Raw genomic sequence first — 5,000 nt, 5'->3', positions numbered from 1 at the left:
AAAATGCTATTATTGGTGAAGATGATTAATGTTCTAATTTCAGTTTGTTAATCATTGATTTCATCATAAAAAATTGAATGTTTGAATGCTTTGAATGTTTGGAGAAATATTAGGAGTAAATTTGTTCATAAAACCGTACCTTTGGATCGGATCGGATTGGTGACTTGAATGCCACGTGGTTGTGGTTGCGACGAACATCCTCTTTTATTCTCAAGATAATTCATTTGCAGGAAAACCGTGTATATGTTTGTCTGACGTCAATTTATCATAAATGAACATTCAAATTGTTGCTAAATTGAAGATAAATAAACTCCTCGTTGTCTCCGCAAACAAAGAATATTTTGCGTTGGTTCTTCGATCTTTTGAAAGCGGCATAAACAGAGTGTAGAAGGAAGAATACGTTGCGTATTTGGCCATAACGAAACCGGACCGTGAAGACGAAACCGCGTGGGGAACACGTGTTTAGTTGTTAATGTCTCATTGGGCGGCATTGGAACGTTTCATTTGTGCGATTGGCTCCATCTGCTGTTCAAGATATGCTAATGCCACCAATTGATCACACATGTGATTGATATAGTGGTATTAAGTTCACCAACAAGTTGTATTCGCTTACCTACCGTAGATGGTTGAATGTAGTGGCGCAACTCGCCTGATGATTTCACAATATGTGTCAGATGTTTCCAAGGGCTTTTTTTTTGTTTCACATTGGAATCTAGCTGCTTCCGGATTCTAACGAATTGTTTATTAGTTTGTAAGTAGTACAGACTTACCGAACAGATAAAACAAACACGCCAACTGCTTGTACCATGTGCTCAAAAGATATCTCTTATGCTGCTTTAGTATGGGTGTTGCTGACAACCTTTTCTACCGTTATAACTGAGCAAACATTTGTGGCCTCGCCCGTCCTTACACATATTTAAGAAGAAATAAAAAACGAAGAAGAAAAACCTTCAACTGAGCATTTCACGTTTCATATTACAGCCGCATCTCATGTTTGGCCAGTTGAGCAAACCACGCTGTAGACGATTCCGATCCGCGTAGCCCGTGCGCAAGAACCGTCTTCCCAGGAATTTGCGCAACCGAGAGGCGATGGCCAAACCCCCCGGGGCCCGGTTTAGGTGTCTTTTGCGCATCAATTTAGGCAGCACACATCAACGTAGTGCCACCGCGCCAAGGTGCGAGGTGGCGATTCCTACCAACCCGAACCCCCGGATAGTCCGATGATCCTTGAGCGACCCCTTCGCCAGTTTAGCATCCGTCGTGCATCGTAATTTCCCCGTTCTTCGAAAGTCCCTTCTTCTGGAACGCTTCGACTTCGACTGCGTGCCGTGGTGCGTGAATGCAAGTTCCCTTCCTTGCGCCAGGACCCTCCCGGTGCGATAACCCGTGTGTACCACGTGCGTCTTGGAAGGACACACGCGGCGTGCCACGAGGGACCACCGGTGAACTAGTGAGCACGATGGCACGCCAAGGATCGTTTCGCCGTGTGCACAACCAACATCCTAGCGCGAGGGGACGTTTCCGTTACTTAAAGAAAGGGCCAACCAAGGGAGGGAATGACCCTTCCGTTAGTACGGCAGAGCAGAAGCAGTTGCAGCTTGCGCAAAGCTAGCTAAAGTCAAGACGAGGGCACCGCAAATGCAGTGCCCCCGTTAGGAGGATTCTGAGGCGAGTTCAAAGGGGTGCACGTATTGCTCAAGGCTGAGCCACGGGCTAAACTTGCGTTCGAAATAGGGAAGTGTGCCCGTACCCGTGCCGGGCACCAGCATAACTTTTCCTTGAAAGTCTTCTAGGTTCTAGGAGTAGTTTTTTTTTCTTCCATTCAAAGGAATTAGACAAAACAGAGGGGTGCGTTTGGTCGGTCACCTATTAATCTGCTGCGATGCAGATGCAGTTGGATTTGCGCTAGGGAATCTGGCATTAATTTGATGCCCGCGTGGATGACTTGTGCGGGGCCAGCTGCCTCATCAACGGCATCTACTGCGTCAAGACCAAGTTTTGCTGTGGCTTTCTTGGGGGATTGCTAATATAGAAAATATAGGAAAATTCGTTAAATACGGATAAGGTTATTTTTCTATGAAGAATGTATAAAGCATCTCACGAGCGATCTACGAATAAAATGACCGATTTTTTATAATTGTATTGTTTATTTACTGTAGCTTTTTTTCGACAATTGAATGATTAACATTAGGTTGAGACAATATGACTACTAAGAGAGGATTTGTTATGGGAAGGAATTTGAAGCATAGTGAGCTTTGAGTAGCAAAACATTCTCTATTTAAAGCAAATTTAATTTTGAAAAGTAATTTTAAATTTTAAGTTGAATAGTAAAGGAACAGTGGGCTTTATGGAAATCTTTTTCATCTACTAGAATTTAAATTGACGAAACTGTACTTTAGAATATTTTTGTAAGGACCAGCGGTCTTTGGGATCTGGCCTTATGATACCTAACGTAGGTTTTAAGAAAAGTGTTGCATTAGTTAATGATTTGATCAATTATTTTCGTTCAATAGAAATCATTAAAAGTCATAAAAGAAAACGCAACGGATTTGATTTAAGTATGATGGAAAGATGTTAATAAAGTAAAGCAGCCGAAACATAATCTCCCTTTAATTAATGATTCTTTTAAGAACCTACAATTCACGATCAAATTTTATCTCTTTTATTACTCGTAGAAACAAGAACCGAATAAGTTAACCTACAAATTAACAACTTTTAAAACGAATATTGTTTTTTATGTTTCTTTCACGCATTCCTTAACTAACCGAACCGGTATGTTGCAATTACATGAAATCATGAAAAGTAAAGCGAATGTTCTGCCTCTCCCCAGTTGGCCCTGCAAAACCCCCCGGGCAACCGGCAAAATCTGCTCGGACACAAAGCGCGACGACGCGGGACAATTTAAATATTTGTATGTGGGCCCTGTGGCGCCATCGAATCGCGCACTGCAAATGTGACATGGCCGCGTGTGTCCTTCCTCCTCTTTCCTCCTTTCCCATTACTTTCTTCTTGCGCAAAACCGACCAAACGACCAACCGATGTTTATCACGTTCCATCGTCATCGTCGTCGTCGTCGTCGTCATGACGATCATCATCCAGAAGGAAGCAGCAGCAGCAGCAGCAGCAATTCATCAATGAACGTTCGCGCGCGCCAAACGAGGTCCCCCCCCCTCCAAACCACCCCGCCGCCGGGTGGACAGTGGCATCGCGCGTGTTTATTATGATTCACGATCAAGTTACTGTTTCCAACTCTTTCAACTCTTCCATTCTCCGTTCTCTCCTTCTATCTGCTTCAGCGACGCGTCTGTTTTTTTTTTCATCATTCACTCTCCGGCGCTCCACCCGTCCATTCGTCGCTACCTCTTCTCTTCCAAACGATCGTCGAGTTCAAGACGATCGCGCGTTATCTCGTGCCATGTGGAGGGCGCCCTACCCCCCCCCCCCCCCCCTTCTCCATTGAGCTCCATCTCGTAACGCCATCAGGCCAGCTTCTGCTTCTGCTTCTGGTGCTGTGGTTCCGCGGAGCGATATCATGCGGACTTGCGCCATCATGAATGCCAGCGCGGAACGTGTCCGAACATGCGCCAGCGTGTGTAGAGCGTCCCCACCCCGAGGGTGGGGGGCCAAGAGCAAAACAAAAACAGCGAAATGTGGAGTAGAAGGCACGTAGAGGGAGCGAGTGTGAAGAAAGGATGTGATGGAAGCCAAAGAGACGCGACCGAACGACCGTGGGACGATACTGAGCCGCTGCTGCCGTTGCTGCCGTTGCTGCTGATGATGATGATGACGTTCCGTTCCGTATTTGCCGGGCCGTCCGGTCCGCCTCTCGGTCCGTGCCGAGCGAAACCGAATCCGTGGGAATCGGTGGCAGGTGCTGTGCTGCTGCTGCTGCTGCTGCTGCTGCGACCAAAAGTGATTTCGCTCCCAAAAGGCGCAAACGCACACACATGGCGTGGCGTTGGTCCGGAGGTCCGATCCCACGGTCCCGTAGCGGCTGCACGAGTAAACAGGATGCTCGTTGGGTCGGTTCGGGGGCCCCTAGGGTTGCGTGTCTGCGCCTGTGGTGTGAGCGAGCGCGGACGCAAACAACATTTGGATCGTGAGGGGTTGCAGCCGCAACCGCACCAAATAGCTTTTCTCGCTTTATCTCTTCGCTTCGTGCTCTCTCTCTCTCTTTCTCTGTTTGTCACCCTGTCCTCCGTTGTCTGCACCTTCTCGTCCCGTGCGTGACGTATGTGGCTTCTCTCGGCCTCTTAACCGGCTGGCTGGCTGGCGTGTGATCGCCTTTAATTGGTCTGCTGATAGGGGCGAGCGGCTCAGCGACCGATGATGCGACGACAACTGGATAGCGCGGGCACACACAAATGTTAAATGGCCATTAGAGCCACCTCCTCCTCCTCCTCTCGGGTTTGGCGCGAGCGAGCACGTGGTGTGTAATCGCGGTAATGGCGGCTCGCCAGCAGCAGCAGCGGCAACAGCAGTCAGTAGCTGCCATGCACGATCCATGTTGCGGTCTGCTATGGTGGCAAACTAATGGTGATTAGGGGCTGCGCACGCTGTAGTGGCCGTAGGTGACTTGGATATGCGGCGCTCGCTCGCTCGCTCGCTTAGGCGCACTTGTCCGCTATGGCGGTGCGGTATGGCCGTTTGCGTTCGCAATTATCACCATCCTTTCTGTGGGTTTCTGTGGGTTAGTTGCAGGCCTTGGGTGGAGAAGGATAATTGCCGAACAGAATTGGGGAAACGAATGGTGATGATGTGCTGCAATGATCTTGCTAACTTGTTGCAATGTACTCCAGGGTACAGCGTGGTTTTGTGGTTTAATATGGAGCGCCTTATTTTGGATATTTGTTTTTCAACAGCATGAATGTTAAGGGAAGATTATACATTTTGTAACGAAGAAGCAGATCTTAAATTGATTGATGTTTAGTGTTTGTTAAAGTTTAAAGGGAATATTAGCTTAAGATCATTAACAGAAGTTACTCTCTACATTTGTTGGT

Source organism: Anopheles aquasalis, chromosome 3, assembly GCF_943734665.1.
Source record: "Anopheles aquasalis chromosome 3, idAnoAquaMG_Q_19, whole genome shotgun sequence".
NCBI lineage: Eukaryota > Metazoa > Arthropoda > Insecta > Diptera > Culicidae > Anopheles > Anopheles aquasalis.
The sequence above is the reverse complement of the archived record's forward strand: the minus strand, read 5'-3'. Positions refer to the sequence as shown.